The following is a 22,463-nucleotide window of genomic DNA, read 5'->3' as shown; positions in this document are numbered from 1 at the left end:
GATTCTCCACCCCCACAAATCTAAGAGACAAAACAAAACCCACCAAGACCCGCATGACAAACCAACACGGTAACCTGTGCTCCCATGGATGGATATGATGAGGTCACTGTCACCCTAGTGTTCAAACATAGAGGATTGACATAAAGAAACTGCAGCAGTCCATCGGGGCCAATACATATTCTCTACAAAGCGTATTTAGATTGATTCCATTAAAATAATGACATTAGGGGCACCTGGGTGGCTCAGTCAGTGGAGCGTCTGACATAGGCTCAGGTGATTATCTCCCGGTTTGTGGGTTCAAGCCCCGTGTCGGGCTCCCCACTAACAGTACGGAGCCTGCTTGGAATTCTCTCTCTGCCCCTCCCCTGCCCACTTTCTCTTTCTCTCTTTCTCAAAAATAAATAAACTTTGTAAAAATAATAAAAAACAAAACAAAATAACGACATTAGAATTTCACCCCAGGTTGAAACCCAGGACAACACTGCTCTTTCTTTTCTTTACAACCAGCACCTAGTGACTGTATTTGTCACTCGCATGTGTTGCTGCAATGTGCTACTTACCACGAATGATACCAGATAAGCCAGAGATCTCATCTGGGACTCCCAACCTTCCCTCTCCCCACTTTGACGTGCATCACTGATAAATCAATCAGACGTACAGCTTCTTACAGGTAACCCTTTTACCTTTGGCAAGATCACTTACATTCATACAACTTTTTAACATTGACAACTATTTAAAATATGTAAATGCATGAAAATAAGGATTTTGGCTTTTTTGATACAGATTTGTTTATTCTTACTCAAAGTGGAAGCTCAACTTTACACCTACAATATACCTAAAGATACACCTAAAATCTGCTGGACAACTGCTGATGTGACCTCCTAGGAATCCTGGCAGCATAGCCCGCCTATCTCTTGTCCCCAGCCCAAGCGCAGGCCACCACGTTCTTGGGCTCTAAGACAGGCCAGCACTGAGGGGCGGCAGGCAAATGGCATGAAAAACAAAGGGAGATGGTTTTGCTTCCCCTACTGTTTTATACTCCAGTAAATGTGCTTTGAATACAGACTCCTGTCCGTATACTTCTGCCTCTCTGCTGTCCGAGATCTGTGAGGGACTGCAGGAGCAGGAGGTGGACAGAGGGCAACATTTCCTTGACTTCTTTAGCCTAACTGCAAGACAACTTTTCTCTAGAAATGTTCCTGCCCCTTTCTTTTCAAAAGCACCTTTCACAGAACCCTGTGCCTGGACATGCTCCTTGGGACCCTTGGGATTAGTGGAAAGTAAACTGACAGGGAAGGCAAAGTTCCCTTTGCTCCTTTGACCTCTGCCCCTGCCCTTGTCTAGGTACACACAACATACATAAGCCATACAGACTGCTTAAAGTTCAATTTCAAACATCTTCTGTAAGTCACTGGAGGAAGGGTTGGTGGGTGAGGGGTTAGTACGCTGCCTGGACTTGCTTCCTAATGCAGCCCACCGGGTTTCGGAAGGATGCACTGGACAGGTGCCTGCAGGAACCTCCGTGTGCTCATCTCATGAGGCCAACCCGCCATCGTCTACACCGCTGAAAGCTACAGAACCGTTGGGGTGCTGAGCAGGAGGCTTAATGAAAGACTGGCAGTCTTGTAGGAAAGTAGGCTTGTCCCCTACTAAGGGAATGTCTGGGGCTTGACCGGGCTGGGAGGCTGATGGGGGTGGGCAGCCTGAGGGTGGCCCACAGTGTCATACACATTGGCTGCCATCGGGAGGGAGTGATGCCCATCACAGACACATGAGGTGCCAGATAGGGCATCCCATTGGCCACAGGATAGGACTGGGCAGGGACAAAGGCTGGCTGCAGGGGTGGGACCAGACCACTGGCCCAGGCTGGGAGGTGAGGAATGAGTTCCCTTGGAAAGGCGGTGCTGGTTCGGTGATGGCAGTGGGTGCGGGAGGCTGGAGAACTGACCGCGGAAGGGCAGCTGAGCCTGGACACTCTTGAACCCCTCTTCTAACCAGCAGTCTGCCGCAGGGGGAGTGTGTCTGTGAGGAGCCTGGACAAGACCTGGAGAGGCAGCACCGGAAGACTGACCGCCTCCGGCCCCGAGTGCGTGGCTGCAATTCCCCCGTGAACAGCATCAGGGCCCAGGGCTCCAGGGCTGGCTTCATTGCTGTGGCCGCGAGGGCGGTGCGGGCTGGCTGAGCCGCAAGCCCACGGGAGGCCGAGTCAGGGCCACTCACTTGAAAGGCAGGAGATGGTGATGCTACCGCTGTCACCGGCGTGGTCACTGGGGCAGATGAGAAGGGACCCTCGCAGGACATGCTCCATGAGCACAGGGAGCTGATGCTGTCTGCTTCCCACCACTCCGGCCCTTTCTGGACACCTTGGGTCTGTTTCATGATTGCTCTCATTCTGCGTGCTCGGTGGCTGTTGTGACACGGAATGACCCTTCTGTTGTACAAGTGGTCCGACTAGCATCAAAAGTAGCAGTCACCCCACATTCCTTCTCCAGCTTCTGCTTCCTCTCCTTCATGCTCAATCTTGCACCCATGACCTTGACAGCCATGGAGCAATGACAGATCAGCGCCAAGCAGTGCCATCACGACATATGTCAGAGAAGCCTCTATCAAGTTCCTACCCGGGACACAGGAAGTAACTTTTTTTATTGTCTGGTCAACTATGAGGTCCTTAGTATTTTCTTTTTTTTTAATTTTTAAAGTTTATTTTGAGAGAGACAGAGACAGTGTGTGTGGGGGGGCAGAGAGAGAGAGAGAGAGAGAGAGAGAGAGAGAGAGAGAATCTCAAGCAGGCTCTGCACTGTCAGCACAGAGCCTGATGCAGGGCTTGATCTCACAAACCATGAGATCATGACTGGAGTCGAAATCAAGAGTGGGTCGCTTAACCGACTGAGCCACCCAGGCACCCCTTAGTATTTTCATCCACAACTGGGGGTCCACCTGCTGAAACCCACAGGACCGCCTTCCAAAGAAGCCTTTGAAGAACTTCTTTCAGCTTTCAATCTTTTGACAGCATCTTCACAGCTGTGCCTTCCTCTGGACTCCTTAACTTCTATATGGCCAAGGTACTCAACCGGGAAGCTGCATTTTCCAGTACAAACCCCTTCTTCACCCGCCTGCCCCTGATGTGGACGACTGGCTTGTGGATCACAAACATCTTTCTTTCCCCTAAAACTTTGCTGTAGTCTGTTCATTTTAATTTTGACAACCCACTCTAGTCTTGGCTGTGTCCTTTACAAACTGTGTGACTTTGAACAAGTTTTGTAACTTCCCCAGGCCTCAGTTTCCTCATCTGTCTTCCAGAGGCGTCTGAAGATGGCCGGTACACCAATACTCCAATCGAGGGACGAGAAGTAAGATCTTGGGTCTCAACAGCAGCTGTGCTGGACGTCCACCCTGGAAGAAGCTGCGGAAGCCCCAAATCTGCCGCCGCCCCCAACCAAGTCCAGTGTCACTGCCTCTTCCTTGGCCACCGGTAGCCACCAAGTGCCACCACCTCCCCCATGACAACAGGCCCCTGTCTTCTTGATCTGCCCCTGATTTGTACCCTTGATCACTTCCATAGAAGAGTTTTTTAAATAACAGCTACAAGTATGATTGACGTAGCATAAATTCACCTATTTAGAGTGTGCAATTCGATGGTTTTTAGTATTTTCACAGAGTTGTCTAATCACAGTTTTAGGATGTTTTCGTCACCCAAATAAGAAACCCTGTGCCCATTAGCAGGTACTCCCCCTTATCATCTTCCTCAGTCTCAGGCAACCACTAATCTATCTTCTGTCTCTCCAGAGTTGCCTTCTCTTATGGTTCATATCAATGGAATCACACAATATGTGTCCTTTTGTGACTGGCTTCTAAGTGTAATGGTTCATTCATGTTGTGTTGTATTATATCTCAGTACTTACTTCCTTTTTAATGCTGAATAATAGTTCACTGCGTATTTCATATTTTTTATTGATGTAAAATTGGTACACGGCATTATGTAAGGTTCAGGTGTACAACATTATAACTCGATATTTGTATACACTACAAAGAGTCTAGTTACTGCCCTTCACCATACAGCTGAGCTCTTTACCCATTTCGTCCAACCCCCAGCCCCTTTCCCTTCTGGCAACCACCACTCCATTCTCTATATCTGTGAATTTGTTTTCGTTTTGTTGGTTCGTTCGTTCGGTTTTTTAGATTCCACCTAGAAGTGAAACCACACAGAATTTGTCCTCTTCCATCTGACTTACTTCACTTACCACAATACCCTCAAGGTCCATTCATGTCGTTGCCAATGGCTAGATTTCATCCTTTGTTATGGCTGAGTAATGTTGCATCGTATGTATCTCCACATCTTCTGTATCCACTCGTCTACGGACGGACACTTGGGCTACTTCCATATCTTGGCTCCTGTAAACAATGCTGCAGTGAACATAGGAGTACAGAGATCTTTTCAAATTAGTGTTTCATATTCTTCAGATAAATCATCTTCTGTTTATCCACTCACCAGTTGATGGATATTTAAGGTTTTTTTCTGCTCTTTGGCTATGAATACTATTGCTATGAATATGAATATTTTGGCCATGAATAATATTGCTATGAGCATTTGTATACAAGCTTTTGTGCAGACATGTGTTTCCCATTCTCTTTGGTGAGAAATGAATTCACCTGGCAGTGACGTTACTGGGGGGCAGATGTTAACTCTATCTTTAACCATCTGAGAAACTGCCAGACTATTTTCCGAAGTGATGGCACCGCCTGACATTCCCACCAGCAGTGTCTGGGGACTCCTTCTCCACATCCTTGTTGTTATCTCTCTTTCTGATTATAGTTACCCTGGTGCATGTGAAGGGGTATTTCACGGGGTTTTGATTTACCATTCCCTGATGATTAAGGGTGCTAAGCGTCCTTTCATGTGCTTTTGGTCATCTTTCTATTTTCTTTGTTGAAATTTCTACTCAGAGATTTTGCCCATTTTTTAGTTGGGTTGCATTTTTATTACTGAGGTGTATTAGATATATGATTTGCAAATATTTTCTCCCATCCTGTGAGCTGTCTTTTCTCTTTCTTGGTGCTGTTCCTTGAAACACAAACGTTTTAAAGTTTGATGCAGTTCACTTTATGTATTTTTTCTTTTGTTGTTGCTTGTGCTTTTGGTATCTTATCTAAGAAACCACTGAAATGTTTTTACATTTACCCCAATCATCAATCCTGAAAAACTAGGATGGAGGAGATGTCAAGGTAAAAAATGCAGTTTTCCATTTCAGCTACTATGCCATAGAACTGGAGATTCTTGGTCACAGCTGAACAGATCCTATGACCCTGTGTGCAGGGGGTCCACGTCTGGTCTCAGTGAGGTGAGCCAAGAAATATCAGCAGTGTGCTCTGGGGGAAGAAAACACTTCTAGCTCAATCTTCTCTGCAATTTGGAAGGGCTGTAAAATGGGAAGGATGATCAAAGGAAAGAAATCTTTAAAATGCCATGACCATAATGTTCTGATGAAATTCAGATAAAAGTCAGATAGGACTCAGTTAAAATTTAGCTTTAACTACGGGAAAACCACTCAATCACGTTAGAATTGGCTTCTTTGAGTTAGGCTGCTTCAAACAATGGGATTTGTGGAATGATGATGGTGGGCATCTTGATTAAAAATATCTGCTTCAGCGGGGCGCCTGGGTGGCTCAATGGGTTGAGGGTCCGACTCTTGGCATCAGTTCAGGTCGTGATCTCAGCAGGGTCGTGAGACAGAGCCCTTCGCTGGTCTCTGCACTAAGCCTGAGATTCTCTCGCTCTCCTCTGCCCCTCTCTCCTGCTCATTCTCTAAAAATACATTTAAGAAGAAATTTTTTAATCTGCCTAATTTCCCCTTGGAGGGTTTAAATTGTATTAGAGGGTTAAATTTACATTAGATACATTGTAAAACATTTTCTTAGTTGAAAAGCAGGTGCCATCCCAGTTTACATTTTTAATAAAATGACACTTTTTGAAGATTCTGTGCCAGCCTCCTCCCCGAAGAAACAGAATCCAGGGGGCTCCAAGGCTAACCTCCTCCAAGCCAACTCCTGCACGTTCAGTCCAAGTTAGGAAATGATTACTCAAGTGAATGCTTACATTGCCTAAATATATGACAACAAGAAATCCAATAAAGTATTTAACAATTGTTTACTATTCTAAAAAGAACCAAAGAATTTCCCTTTAAGATATACATTGTCTACACACACATTCTTTTCTCTTAGAAAAATCTGGTTTTCTCAACAGCTCTCCTCGTATTTATGGTCAGCAAGCATGCTAGATTTTTCAGGAATTCTCAAATATTTTATTCCTTCATAGTGCTATTTAGTTTATCAGATATGGTCTTGACTGTTGGTCATATTTATTATATAAAAATTAATCAGCACAATGAACATCTACACAGGACAAGTTTATGCTTAGATAATCCAGGCCTGGAGAATTAGCTCTATAGTTTGATCGTATATGCAACAGCACCGCGAACCTGGTCTCCTAAATTCAACCATACAGGCTTATCATTTAAGGTATGTATGATAACATGGGATTTAATAATAAAATCTCACAGTCCAACAGGGATTATTCAAGGCACATACAGCCCTTCCGTCCACAATAGAGTCATACGGTCACTAAACAAACGTGATATAAATTTTTTTTTTAACTTTTTAATTTATTTTTGCGACACAGAGAGGGACAGAGCATGAATGGGGTAGGAGCAGAGAGAGAGGGAGACACAGAATCTGAAGGAGGCTCCAGGCTCCAACCTGTCAGCACAGAGCCTGACGAGGGGCTTGAACCCACAAACTGTGAGGTCATGACCTGAGCCGAAGTCAGATGCTTAACTGACTGAGGCACCCAGGCGCCCCTAAACAAACATGATGTAAAAAGGAGAAAGAAACTATGTTTTGAGGTCTTCACTGTGGTAGCAGTGAGTTGATGAATTTCTCCTCTAGTCCTGGCCTCATTTCATGGGGGCCCAAGCTGTGGAAGCCAGTACTCATTTGCTGACTGATAGTGGACTATTTATTTCCTGAAGGCCCAAGGGAAGCCATAGGCTCAGAAAATGAGATTTGGCCAGATAACCTGCATTGTCCCCAAGTTTGGAACATGGTTAAGAATCCAAGGAATATGCACGTGAATACTCACATGGCTCCATGGATTTTCTTCATTTTTTAGCCTTTTTTCATTCCCCACTCTCTTTCTTTCTAACTTTCCTTTTTTATTTTCTATTTCTCAGGCTTTATGCCTACCAGTACTATCCAAATATCGTTTGTTTATATTTTGGGTTAATTTATTTATATTTTGGGTTAAATACATACAAACTGCTATGCAAACTAATCTGCTGATACCATTTGAGAAGGAATTTTTTACCCATTTTCTTTGCCTGTTGGTCTCAATATGCAAAAGAAAAAGCAAATGCCATCAGGAACACTTTTATTCAGTTTTCCTTGAAGCCTGCTTCCTATGGACTTTTGCCTCTTGACTATTCCTTAATTTCATTTCAAAGGTCTTTCTTGATTCCATATGTCACTCTTACAATTCCAAATGTTATTACTAACTGTTCCATTTAATGTATATATAAAGGTTATAGTAGTTAATTGGAAAAACCTGGCTTCTGACACTTTTGCATCATCACTTAGAAATGAAATAATTAAGTACTATGAGGAGTTTGCTCCATTCATTCTACCCTAATCCTGCATACAAAGAACTTAGGGTAAACATGAGCAGTTACCCTATCAAGAAATACTGAAATATTAGGAGTTTCTTTTCCTTCCTTCTCAGAACACATTTCACCTGTATTCCACAAAGATTCAGCGTTAAAAAGGAAATGGGAGAGATCTATACATGTATAATAATTTCTTCCACAGGTAAGATAACCTTATCTATATTCACACAAGTATACTATAATTATGGAAGTCCACAAATTCTTTGTCCAGTAATAAAATAGTAAAACAATGTGCACGTGTCTGTAAAATCCCACAAGCAAATACATAGATGTGTAAGTGTACAGAGTATGAGGATATTTTTTCATTTGAATATTGCATTGATTATCTACTTCTGAATAGCAAATTACTCCCAAATTTAGTGTTAAAACGACAAATGTGGGGCGACTGGTGACTCAGTCAGTTAAGCATCAGACTCTTGATCTCGGCTCAGGTCACGATCTCACGGTTCGAGTTGGAGCCCCACATTGGGCTCTGAGCTGACAGCGTGGAGCCTGCTTGGGACTCTCTCTCTCACTCTCTCTCTCTCTCTCTCTCTCTCTCTCTTTCTCTCTGCCCCTCCCTCTCTCTCTCAAAATAAATAAACATTTAAAAAACTAAAATAAAAAAACAAATGTTTATTATCGTATAATTTCTTCTAAGTCAGGTCTCCAGGAGTGGCTTACCTGGGTGATTTGGGCTCAGAGCACTCATGTAGTTAACACCTTGGCTGAGGCTGCAATCATCTGAGGGCTTGACCCACATAACTGTTGTCAGGAGGCCTCGTTTTCTCACCATGTGGCTTCTCCCTAAGGCTTCAAGTGCCCTTGGAACATGGTAGTGGCTTCTCCCAGAGTGAGTGGTCTCAGAGAGAGGCAGATGGGAGTCACACGATCTTTAATGACCCAGACGTGGAAGTCACACTCCATTACTTCCACATTGGTTACATAAGTCAGCCCTGCTCAGTGTGGGAAGGAAGTGCACAGAGATGTGAATAGCCTTGTGTTCAGGGTTGGGGATCACCGCTGCCATCTTGGAAGCTAGCTAGCTAGGTACTGTATCTTTTGTGTTGTGTACAAAACAGGAAGTAGCCATAAAAGGACACTTATCAAAGACTTTCAGTTCTATCAGAGTTAGGATACCCTAGGTCAGAGGTCAACAAGCTTTTTCTTAAAGAGCGATAGTAAATATTTTCAGCTGGCAGGCCATATGGTCTCTGTTGTAATTAGTCAATTCAGTTGTAGCATGAACGCAGACACAGACAACACAGAAACAAATGTCTTCCCTACGTTCCAGTAAAATTTTATCAAAACAGGCAACTGGCCCACAGGTGGTGGTTTGATGAGCCTGAACAGCAATCATTTATACTCAGTGGCTTAAACAACAAAGGTCTGTCTCTCACTCACACTCTTTCCATCACAGACCTGCACACAGACTGTTCACTACGTACTTTCAGGAATTCAGAATTACGGAGTATCACATGCTTCCATGATCACTCAGGCAGAAATCAGGAATATGGCAAATCCTTCACTGGCTTTTAAAGTTTCCACCTGAAAGTGACACCACATTCACTCTCATTTCTTTGGCCAAAGCAAGTCACATGGCTACCCCTAACATCACTGGATCAAGGCAGGACAAAACTACCATGTGCCCAGAAGGGTAGGGAAGCAGATATACTTAGTGAACAGTGGTAATTACTACCAGAAGCACATTATTTCTTATTATTTGTTCTTTTTCTACCACTAGACCACTTTCCTTTTTAATTGAAGATGACATTGTTAGCAGTGTTACAGAAATTTAAATCTATAAATAATCTATTTTAATTTATTTTTAACTTGTTTATTATTTTTATTTTAGACAGAGAGAGCAAGCAGGGGAAAGAGGCAAAAGGAGGAGGGGGGAGAGAGAGAGAGAGAGAGAGCGAGCGAGAATCCCAAACAGCCTTCATGCTCAGCATGGAGCCCAATGAAGGGTTTGATCCCACAAGGCTGGGACCATGACCTGAGCTAAAATCAAGTCAGATGCTCAGCCCACTAAGCCACCCAGGTGCCCCTAAAGTCTATTTTTAAATCACCTTTTGCTATTTTGCTTTTCCCAAACCCCTCTGACCTCAATTGCTTCAATTTTGGTGGATCTTTCTATTGCCATGGCTTTGAGCAGACATTTATGCTATGTAACTTAATATAGTTATATATTAACTTAGTGCAGAAAAATCAGCATTCCTTTTGCCTGAAACAGAACATCCCCAATTCAGCTTTCAATTAAAAGACTCATGTCTTACTGTTTCCAGAAGAAAGAAATATAAGCTATTATCTATCTTCTTTCTTGCAAATAGTAGGGAAGCTGATCAATTACAAATACTTATTGAATACCTATTAAAATGCATACTGTGCTGCGTGTTTTGAAGGACAGAGAAAACTAAATGCTTGTCCTGAAGACTTTTTAATAGTTACCAACATAATAATAAACATTTGAAATGAGAGTGACCAATACTACACTGTATAATTAAGAGCTGAATTGCGAACAAGAGGCATTGAGTTGAGTAACAGTAAGATAAAAGGAAGGCCAATCAAAGGTACTTTAAATAGATGGGATTCATGGAGGAAGGACGTTCAAATTAGCTTCAAGAGTTGGGAAGAATTTCACTAGGTTAAGGTGGGAGAAAAGAGGGATAAGAAGAAGAAAGTTTCTGGAAAAAGGAACACAATAACTGAGGGCATGAAAGTGGATGCTAGTCTGGCATAGCCATGAGAAAGTAAAGATATGGACCCAAATCCAATGAAAGATGCCATTCAGAAAGAGCAGGAGGGGCACCTGGGTGGCTCAGTCGGTTAAGCGTCTGACTTCGGCTCAGGTCATGATCTTGCGGTTTGTGAGTTCAAGCCCCGCGCCAGGCTCTGTGCCTGGAGCCTGCTTCAGATTCTGTGTCTGCCCTTCCCCTGCTCATGTTCTGTCTCTCTCTGTCTCTCAATAATAAATAAACATTAAAAAAATAATTAAAAAAAAAAAGAAAGAGCAGGAAATAAATAATTTGAAAGATAGAATGAAGCTTTAGTTTTATTATTTTTTTTAAATTTTTTTAATGTTTATTTATTTTAAGGAAAGAGAGACAGAGTGTGAACAGGGGAGGGGCAGAGAGAGAGGGAGACACAGAATCCAACAGGCCCCAGGTTCCGAGCTGTCAGCACAGATCCCAACATGGGGCTCAAACTCAGAAACCATGAGATCATGACCTGAATTATAGTCGGTCGCTTAAGGTTATGGCCCTTGGTTTCAGCTCAGGCCATTATTTCAGGGTTCATGAGACAGAGCCCACATCAGGCTCTACACTGACAGTGCAGAGCCTGCTTGGGATTCTCTCTCTCTCTCTCTCTCTCTCTCTCTCTCTCTCTCTTTCTCTGGCCCTCCCACCTTGCCTCTTTCTCTCTCTCTCTCTCTCTCTCTCTCTCTCTCTCTCAAGTAAATAAACTTTAAAAAACATAAATAAATAGATAGATAAATTTCTCATCTCGTGAGAAATGAGAAAAGGACAATCAGCAGACAATAGCTTTTATACAATACTGATGAACCAATACTAGGGGGGTGAGTGGTAGCAGCCCAGCAAAGCCCTCCTCTCTCTGGCTCTCCATTTTTTCATTGTAACAGGAAGTCTTCCTGTGTAGCAAGCTCTGCTCATGAACACAGAACTTCCTGTCAGCCTCTTCTGGTTTCTGAGTAATTAGCTAGCAGGAAAACCACCCTATATGCAATAGTAGAGGAAACACATCTAGAAAAAAATCAGCTTATTTTGCTTTTTTTAAAACTATAAAAAGCACCCCCCATATCAGTGGGCACAGGAGGGAAATCAGCTACATAAGAAAGAAAGAAAAAAAAAAAAACAGAAGAAGCAAAAATAAATCTGACCTCACAAGAACCAATTTAAGTAACAGAAAAATAAATTTTCAAGCCTCTAATTAATATTTTTGGAGATATTCTAGATATAATAAATACCTAAAGTAAAAACAAGATGTTATAAAGAAGGAACAATTAGAGAACAAGAAAAAGTGCTTGGAAATTAAAAATATGCTTGCCACACTATAATTGTTTCTAGAAAGGTAGAAATATGACATGAGAAAAATGAGAAAGACAAAAAATAAAGAGAAAATATAAAAGACCTGGGGGTCTAATCCAGGTCCACAATACAACCAAAATGTGTTCTAGAAAGACAGCCCAGAGAAAATGCAAGGGTAGAAGTTATGACAGAAATCACTGAAGAAAATCTACCAAAGCTAAGATCGCTATGAATCTTCAGATCGAAAGAAGATACTGAGAGGTTGGCAGGATAATATTAGATGTACTAAGGAAAAAAGAAGATCCAAAAAGCACTTAGAGAGGGAAGAAATCAGTCACCTTCAAGGGAATAAAAATCAGACTTGCAGCAGGCAATCTGCAATTATTAGATATCAGAAAACATTAGAATTTTTGTTAATGTCTTAAAACAACTGGATATCCATAGGGGAAAAAGAAGAATCCTGATCCCTACCTCAAACCATACACATAAACCGAGATGAATTCTTGACTAAACATAATAACTAAAACAAAAAGATGGAAGAGGGGTGCCTGGGTGGCTCAGTTGGTTGAGCGTTTGACTTTGGCTCAGGTCATGATCTCATGGTTCATGAGTTTGAGCCCTGCATCAGGCTCTGTTCTGACAGCTCAGAGCCTGGAGCCTGCTTTGGATTCTGTGTCTCCCCCTCTCTCTGTCTCTCCCCTGCCCATACCCTCTCTGTCTTTCAAAAATAAATAAAAAACATTAAAAAAAAAAAAGATGGAAGAAAACACAGAAGAATATCTTCATGACTTGGGGTAGGAAGGACGCTGAAAGCAAAAAACATAAAAGGAAGAAATGATAAATTCATCAAGTTTTAAATAGTTCTGTTTCTTATAAATACATTTATAAGACAATGTATTGTTTGGAAAAAATACTTAAAAAACATACTTGAGAAAGCTCAAAATCCAGAATATATAAAGAACCCTGCCAACAACAAAAAAAGAGCTGTACAGTTCAAAAAAGATAATCTGATGCAGCTCTCTCTCTAGCTCGGCTGGTCTCCTATTTTGACAGTGCACTTTTTGCTTTAATAAACTTTCCCACTTGTGTTTAAAAAAAAAGATAATTCATGTTTTTAAATGACTGAAAGATTTAATCAAATACTACCTAAAGGAAAATACACAAATTGCACATGAAAAACTGCTCAAAATCATTAGAAATCAGGAATTAAAAACTAAAATCAAAATGAAACACTACTATATGACCAATACGACTGAAATTGGGAAGACTGACAACAAATGTTGGCAAGGGCTGTGGAGCAACCAGAACTCTCATGCTTTATTGGAAGGCTGTAAAATAAGATGATCATTCTGGCAGAAGATCTGGCAAGGTCCTCAAAAAATGAAACCTACAGCTACTCTATGACTTCACATCTCCACTCCTAGCACTTTGTCCAAGAAAAATGGAAACTGTGCCTACAAAAAGATGTGTGCAGGGGTGTCTGGGTGGCTCAGTCCGTTGAGTATCTGACTCTTGGTTTCAGCTCAGGTCAAGATCCCAGTGTCATAGGACTGAGCCCTGCAGTGGGCTCTGTGCCAAGCATGGAACCTGCTTGAGATTCTCTCTCTTCCTCTGCCCCTCTCTCCTCCACTTGCACGCGTGCTCTCTCTCTCTCTCTCTAAAACAAAAAAACCAAAACAAACAAAACAAAACAAAACACAAAAGATGTGTGCAAGAATGTGTGTAGCAGCTGTATTCACAATAGCTGAAAACTAGAGACAGTCCCCATGTATTTATCAGTAGAAAAATGGATAAATAAACGGTGGTATAGCTATACAATGAAAGGGATGCAGACAACAACATGGATAAGTGTAAAAACATTATGCTGAGTGAAAGAATCCTTACACAAAAGTGCGACTGCTGTATGAGTCCATCTACAGGAAGTCCTAAACAGGCATAATGAATCCACGATGAGAAAAACAAAATTCAGAACAGCGGTTACCTCTGCAAGGGGGCAGGTGCAGGGATTTCCTGGGAAGGGACACCAGGGAAGACGCAATGTTCTATATCTTGATATGGGTTTGGGTTTCAGTGTCAAAACTCACTGAATGGCACACTTCAAATTTCTGCATTTTTTGTATAAAAATTTTAGCTCAAATGAAAAAAAATTGTAAACAAATATCAAACCGAATTGAATATCGGTAATGATCTGCACGCTGAAGTGTCTGAGAGTAAAGGGCAGCGGTGTCTGTGACTTACTTTGAAATGCCTAGAAAATAAGATGGATGGATAGATGAGCAGAGGGATGGATACGTGGAAAGGTATTTAATAAAGGAAATATAATGTTAATTGTAGAATCTAAGTGACAGATCTATGGACGTTCAGTATAAAACTCTTCCAATTTTTCTGTACTTTCAATTTCTTTTCGTAATGTTGGGATAAAAGAAAATAATGAGATATTACTGTCAATATTTTGGAAGAAAATTATAAACCTAGAATTTTATGTACAGCTGTCAATCAAGCTATTGATAAAGCTATTTTCAGTTTTGCAAGGGATAATGTGATTTTTTGCCTACTTAGAATCTCTTAGGACACCATCCCTTCCTCATCCCTGGGGTAGGGTCATCCGACCTCCCAACATTCAGGGCGGGCATGCGACTCAAATTTGGCCAAATAAGCGTACTTCATGCCCTGGGCCACAGTGATTGTTCAGAGATGAGCCAAGCAAAGTCCTTCAGAGGTATTTTACTGGAACCAGCAGTAAAGTAGTTTTCATTTTTGCTAGGATCACAATCTGTGAAGAAGACTTGAGCCTGGAGAGATGCTGGAAACTACTTTGTCAGCACATGAGGTAAGCTTGCAGGAGAATGAAGCTGACACAGAAGGAAACAAAGGCAGAGCACGGAGAGAAAGAAACAAGGCAGTGATGACAATGTCTGAGTTCCTGGATTCATTTTGGACCATAACTTCCTCTCACCGTAGATTGTGGTGGAGAAAATATATATATATATTTTTTGGTAGGCTCCATGCCCAGCATGGAGCCCAACGTGGAGCTTGAACTCATGACCCCTGAGATCAAGATCTGACCTGAGATCAAGAGTCCAACATTTAACTGACTGAGTCACCAGGTGCCCCACAGTAGAGAAAATATTAATAATATAGTGAGAAAATCATGTTTTCCCCTTGTACTGTGTTGAATAGTAGCCCCCTAAAATTCATGCCCACATGGAATCTCAAAATATAACATTATTTGGGCATGGGGTCTTTGCAGACATAATTAGTGAAGGATCTGGAGATGAAAGCAGCCTGCATGTAGCGGGGCCCTTATAGGAAGAGGAGAGGACACACACAGAGTCACAGGGAAGGAGAGAGAGGCAGCGATTGGAGTATTGAGGCTGCAAGGCAAGAAATGCCAGGATTACTGGAGCCACCAGAAGCTAGAAAGAAGGAAGGCTCCTCCCCAGGGCCCAGAGAGAGCATGATCCGGCCGACGCGGACTTCCAGCCTCCAGAATGGTAGGACAGCAGCCCTAGGAAACTAACATACTTCTCAATAAGGAAAAAATAAATTACAAACTCTAAGAGCAAAATGTCCAAATGTGAAGGAAACTAAAATGTGGCAAGATTTTTGAGCAACAGGTAGAATGAAAGTAAAGAGGATGTATTTGTACAGATGTTCAGAGCATATTATTTTGAACAGTCCAGGGATGGTTAACAATGGATGTTACAGGCAAAATTTCCTCTGGCACAATATTCACATAGTCATAATAACGTAAGCCCTGTGTATTGACATCACACTTTTAGAATAAACCTATACGCATATAGCTCTTGGATACTGTCATGCACAGATTATAAATGCAATCACCCTTAACAATGTGAGATTAAAGATCTACCTGACAGAAGCCGTTGGTAGAGCGTGCGACTCTTGATCTCGGGGTTGTGAGTTCGAGCCCCACAATGGGTTTAGAGTTTACATATAAAATAACAATAAAAGTAATAATAGAATTATCCTCAATAAAAAAATTCTTAAAAAAGAAGTTGAAAAGTGAAAAGAGAGGGAGAAATGGAAGAGCAAGGGCACTAGTAACCTCATTTTACTTTGTGAGGAATTAAGAAATACTCTCAAATGTTGATGGCAAGGACCAAAAATAATTTATAACTATCAAAAATTGGGCGGTGGGATGAGGCAAGGTGGTATGGGGTAGTGCCTCTGAGCCTAATTCTTATCCTTCATAAACAGTAGAATGTCTAGGGGCGCCTGGGCAGTTCAGTCAGTTGAGCATCTGACTTTGGCTCAGGTCATGATCTCACAGTTGATGGGTTCGAGCCCCGCATCAGGCTCTGTGCTGACAGCTCGGAGCCCGGAGCCTGCTTTGGATTGTGTGTCTCCTCTCTCTACCCCTCCTCCACTCACACTCTGTTTTTCTCAAAAATTAATAAAAACGTAGAAAACATTGTTTAAAAAAGGTAGAATGTCTAAACTGGTAGATACAATTCGATATTGCACAATATTATTATTGCATAATATTAAATAATATTGTATAATATTATTATTTAGGATTATGGAATAACCAGCATGGCAAGAAAAAAGAGATATGGTGGAAAGTAATTTTCTCAAGCATATTCTAGATCAAAGAAACTACAGGAAGCCTACATCTGGGCATTGGGCCTGCGTTTAGGGCTGAGGCTGTTTTTTCTTTTTTTTTTTTTTTAATAGTATCATTTCTATTTTTTTATGTACGATTGGCTTTGGTAAAAATGCCAACAGATGAGGTGGATCAGATTATAGAGGGCCTTATAAAGATGAGGCAGGAAAATTTTTTACTAGATTAAGGCCTGACAACGGCACTTGGGAATGGTGGTAAAGAGATCGATTTAGTATTTAATAGGAAAAGTCCAGAAGACTAAATGTCTGGGTAGAAGATAGAAGTCAGTCAAGAAGACAGTAAAGTTTTTGGCCTGGGTGACAGTAATGGATTGAATTACCCTCCTCCCCATTTTTGTGTGAAAGCCCTAACTCCAGTACGTCAGAAGGTGTCTGCGTTTGGAGATAAGGCCCTCAGAGGCACAACTGAGGTGAAATGAGGTCATTGGGGTGGGCTCTAATCCAGTACGACTGGTGTCCCTCTAAGAGGAGAGAGAGGACATCAGGGATGCATGTGGACAGAAAAGGCCATGTGAGGGAGGACACAGCAAGAAGGTGGCCATCTGCAAGCCAAGTGGAGGCCTCAGGAGAAACCAGACCTGCCAGCACCTTAATCTTGGACTTCTAGTTTCTTCCAGAACTGTAAGAAAGTAAATTTCTGTTGTTTAAGACACCTTAAATGTCGTTTCTGTGGGTTCTTTTTTTTTTTTTATTGTTGCTGTTGTTGTTGTGGTTATGACAGTCCTATTAATGAGGTTTAGGGGTGATGGTGGGGTTCATGGGGTTCAGAGCTGATGGCCAAGAAAGAATTGTTGAAGACGTCTTTGGTACAAAAAGGTGATTTTATTGAAGCATGGGGACAGGACCCATGGGCAGGAAGAGCTGCACTGTAAGTGTGGGGGTGACCAGTTTATGGAATTGGAGGAGACAAAGTCAAGAAAGAGTTTCTAAAGACACGCTGACATTCTAAAGACGTACTGGAGGCCCAGCTATGGTCAAGCTAAGGTTGTTTTTTCCTCTAGCAAAGCATTAACATCAGACAGTAGGGAATTCAGGCTGTGGATGGGATCGCCTTTTTCTAGTAAACTGGTGGAGACACTTATCAGTTTAACCGTTTGTTTTTTTGTGCTTTCCTGTTTTGGGGTAGCTGGGAGTGTCCAAAGTAACATACATGTCCCACCTTGGTGGGGGGGGGGGGGGCGCCGTGAGCCTGCACTTTGCCCTCAGCTAGCCCCACGCTCCTTCATCGCTATCGAACTAACACAGGGACAAAATGACCATGCCATGACCAAAGGCAGGGCAATGGGGAGGAGGAGCCAGTTTGGGAAAGGAGATAGGTCCAAATTACAGTAGCAGTGAAATACCAAGAGTAGATGAACAGTGAACACTGAGGGGCTAACGTGTGAGTGAGAAAGCAGCACAGGCCTTTCTGGCACCGACGGAACAGCCGTAGGAAAGATGCTGCGTGTCAGAGTGAAAGAGTAAAGACCGACTAGAGTGCCAAGGGCTGAAAAAGGGAGTACCCAGTAAAGGGGTGGCAAGAGGGATAGAAGTAATAAAGACAGGAGGAATTGCTAGCAAACAGAACGAAAGCCAAGGAAGAGAGAGAGCATTTGAGGTAGGAGAAATCATTTGTGTGTGTGTATGTGTGCATGTACGTGTGTGTGTGTGTTTCATGTACCAGAGAGGTCAAGAGATTGAGAAACCAGAAAAGAATAATGGATTTAGCTAAAAAGAGGTCATTGTTGACCTTATAAGAGAACAGCGTCAGTGTAGCTGTGGGGAAGGAAACCGACTGCCAAATATGCAGCAGGAGAGACTATGGACAGAGGGAGGTTCAGGAGATGCGGGAAGAAACAGCACTGTGGGTGGTGGGTGTGTGGGGTGACTACCCAGAGCCCCGCTGCGGTAAACGGGGAAGAAAGTGGTGAGGTGGCTCCCAGAAAAGCTGGGAGCACGAAAAATGAATCTGTTTTAGAAAGGAGGGACAGAGAGCCAGTGAGGAAGAGGGCCTGGAGATCTTTGTAACTAGGAGTTAAGACAGTCGTAGAAGCTTGAGCCTGATGAGGAAGTCAATGAATGCGAGGGAAAGGGAGGGAGGAGGGGCCTCGGGGGAAGGGAAGAAAGTCTACCGGAGAGATTGTGGGTTTGGTAGAAGTCACTAAAAAATCAGCAAGTGGTGGGGCGCCTGGGTGGCTCAGTCAGTTAAGCGTCCGACTTCGGCTCAGGTCATGATCTCAGGGTTCGTGGGTTCAAGCCCCACATCGGGCTCTGTGCTGACAGCGCGGAGCCTGGAGCCCTGTTCGGATTCTGTGTCTCCCTCTCTCTCTCTGCCCCTCCCCCACTCGCGCTCTGTCTCAAAAATAAATAAATAAATATTAAAAAAAAAAAAAAAAGAAATCATTGAGAGATACCAAGCGGGAGGAACACTCAATGTGTTCCTATAGCAGCTTAAAGCCTTCATACAAGCAAGGAATTAAGGGCTGTCTGGAGCAGTTTACACCCTTAGTGTGACCTCAAGAAGCTCCTCCCTGAATCACCTTCTGTTATTGCACGGCTATTTCCAGTGTTCCGGGATCCCATCCCACAAGCCCAAGGCCATTTATATATACTCCAGGGCCAGGAAGATTCTCTGCTGGGAAGATTTTTTAGTACAAAATCAACTATTCTCTGCTCCAAGTGAAATACCTAAGCGGTCTACGAAGACAACTGGCCAAAAGCTTCTAAGGAATGTTTTGCTAAGCGAGATGAACTGAGACCTCTTTCCATGCTAGGCCTGAAGAAATGAACGATGGAGGTAAAGATAGGAGTCACTCTGCAACTTTGGTGGTTGGCATTCATTCAACAGCTCAATAGTGTCCTCAGTTCACAGGCTCCTTCTGCTGGGACACTCCTTATTCTTGTTGACTCAGGAACTCAAACTGGCTCCTGTGGTTCCCAACCTCTCAGGTGCATTCAAAGGCAGAAGAGAGGGTAAAAGCCTTTGTCTTCCTGGGGCTACTCTTAACAGGGGAAAAGATTTATTTTCCAGTAGCCCTACAGATGTCCCCTCAAATCTCATTGGCCATGCAAACGGATCATATGCCTGGCTACTCTTAGGTGTCAGGGAGGCTGACAGGAGGCCTGACCAATAGTGAGTCATGCCAAGGGGCTGGGTATATCGCCCAAACAACAGCAAGGGGAGAGCTGTAGGGTAGGCAACAGTGCCTGTCACAGCGAATCCAACCCACATATGTAAACATTTGGTCTTAAATCTGCATCACATTGTGTATAATGTTTTCTGGGTTTTTGTTTTGTTTTTCTAACATTTTAAATCTTTCACCACATGGACTATTTTCTTGTATGGATGTGACTATAGTGTCTCTGGGTGTTTTTCCTAATAAGTTATAAGAAAATACCTATTTGTATTTTAACTTTATAAATATAAGTTTCTATATTACACTTAATCCTGTTTCTTTAGGTAAGACTGACTGCTTACTCTGAGTACTTGTGAAACTAGTATATTCACACTTCCTCCCTCTTTCTGCTCTTTTTAGTATTTATTTTTATATCTTAAAATATACTTCTTCTATACTTGATTTATTAGTTGTGGTTTTTTTGAACTTTTTTTAAATGTTTATTTATCCGTGAAAGAGACAGAGTGTGAGTGGGGGAGGAGCAGAGAGAGAGGAAGACACAGAATCCAAAGCAGGCTCCAGGTTCTGAGCTGTCAGCACAGAGCCTGACGCGGGATTCAAATTCATGAACCATGAAATCATGACCTGAGCTGAAGTCTGACGTTTAACTGACTGAGCGATCCAAGTGCCTCTATCAGTTGTGGTTTCTTATTAAAAAAAAAAAAAAATTATTTTTAGAGAGCAAGAGTGAGCAGGGTAGAAAGAGACAGAGAGACAGAGAGACAGAGAGAGAGAGAGAGAGACAGAGGGGGCGGGTGGGAGAATCTCAAGCAGGTGCCATGTTCAGCACAGAGCGCAACATGGGGCTTGATCCCACAACCCTGGGATCATGACCTGAGCTGATGTCGAGTTGGACACTCAGACAACCGAGCCACCCAGGTGCCTGGATTTACCAGTTTTAAGGGATCTATTTTTATCACGGACTATTAAGAATGACTGAATGAGCACAACTTAAATGACTTCCCTCTTTCTGTCACTTTTCTTCTCCCAACTGTTGTTCACTATGGACTTTGTCCAAAGGGGAATTGAGATATAGGCACTTGAGACTTCCAGTGATGTACAAGGGAGATTTTCTTGCTGGGGAGATTGGTAAGAAGATGGCTTTTCACTGTGATGTGGAACTAGATATAGGGCCCAGTCACGAAGGAGGGACCAGCTTCCGGGCCAAGGTTATCCTGCCGAGATATACAAGTAATAATGGCACCTTGTAATCAAGATGTGTGTAGAACTAGACATTAAGGAAAGTCTAGTAGCAGAGTCATTAGCTTTTCTTCAGCAACCTTCAGAGGAGTTAATCTGTGAGAATGTGCAGTTCCCCTCAGGTCTGCATTTTTATTTAAAACAAATTTTTTTTTTTAACATTTATTTATTTTTTAGAGACAGAGACAAAGCACAAGTGGAGGAGGGGCAGAGAGAGAGGGAGACAGAATCTGAAGCAGGCTCCAGACTCTGGGCTGTCAGCACAGAGCCTGACGCAGGGCTCTAACTCATGAACCGTGAGATCATGACCTGAGCCGAAGTCGGATGCTTAACTGACTGAGCCACCCAGGCGCTTCAGGTCTGCGTTTTTAAACTTGAACTTTCTTCCGGACCGCGCTGGTAGTTTTGGACCTAAGGCTATCCAACCGAGACAGCAGTGTTAAAATGGGGCAATCCCCTTCGCCCCAAGATTAGATCTTGGGTTGGGTATCACCTTGTTTTTCATGCAGCTCCTGCTGCAAACTTTGACCCTCTAGACTCTGCCTAGACCACTCGTACCTCAAGTCTCCCGTTCCTCAGCTGACTTCTTAAGATGCGACCTCCTTTCTGTTAGATCACCAGGACCTGCCTGGCCTCTTCAGCCATATATTAGCTCCTCTGGTACTTGACATCTTACCTTCCTGAGTGTTACTGTCTGCCAGATCTCTCCTGGTTAGTTACGCTTTTAGTCCTTTCCTCGCGACACCAGCCCTGCTCACGGCTGCTTAAATCCCACAGCGGCACTTGGTTGGAAAGCCAAGAAACGAGAACACTGTTCTGAAAACAAACAGGGAGTGTGTGTATGGGGGAAGTTGTCTACCACAGATCGACAAACTTTTTCTCGAAAGGCTCAGATAGCAAACATTTTTAGACTTTGCAAGCCATACAGTCTCTGTCACAACTACTCAGCTCTGCCTTTGTAGGAGGAAAGCAGCCACAATTTTATGGTGTATTCCAGTAAGACTTTAATTACAGATGCTGAAGTTTGAATTTCATTTCATGTGCCACAAAAGATTCTCCTTTTGGTATTTTTTACTTCAATTATTTAAAAATGTAAAAACCGGGGCGCGTGGGTGGCGCAGTTGGTTAAGCGTCCAACTCTTGATTTCGGCTCAGGTCGCTCAGGTCACGATCTCACGGTTCGTGAGCTGGAGCCCTGCGTTGGGCTCTGCGCTGATAGCTATGAGCCTGCTTGGTATTCTCTCTCTCCTCACTCTGTTCCTCCTATGCTGTCTCTCAAAATAAACTTAAAAAAAAAATTGTAAAAACCATTCTTAATTCATGGGCTATTAAAAAAACAAAAAAGACAACAGGCCAAATGTGGCCCATGAACTGACTATTGCTTGCACTTGTCTGGTCTATAAGACTGAATGTCAAACACTGAGGTGGGACCAACGAGAAGCCTAATGGACACAGGGTCTTTCTTTCTGTTTATTTAATGAGAAGGCATGTGATATCCTTAATGAAGTCTGCAGAATTATTTATTGAAAGAACGCTATACCTCAGTGGGATCTTACCATTGCTGTAACTTCAGGAATATACAAATACCAGAAAACGGAGAAAGAAGGAACACATAGACATCTGATATCCGCAGTTCTTTGTTTTTCTTTCCAAATGAACCGGAAATGCAGGAGAAACTGGCAGATAACAGCTTTCTTTTGTTCAAATGGCCTCATCTAATT

General features: G+C 42.7%; 1 pseudogene; it reads right to left on the bottom strand.

The window, feature by feature from the left end:
- Positions 1 to 910: 910 nt before the first annotated feature.
- LOC102966113 lies at positions 911 to 4,370 on the bottom strand (annotated as a pseudogene).
- Positions 4,371 to 22,463: the final 18,093 nt, after the last annotated feature.

This window comes from Panthera tigris, chromosome B2 (genome assembly GCF_018350195.1).
Source record: "Panthera tigris isolate Pti1 chromosome B2, P.tigris_Pti1_mat1.1, whole genome shotgun sequence".
Taxonomy (NCBI): Eukaryota; Metazoa; Chordata; class Mammalia; order Carnivora; family Felidae; genus Panthera; species Panthera tigris.
The sequence above is the reverse complement of the archived record's forward strand: the minus strand, read 5'-3'. Positions and strand labels throughout refer to the sequence as shown.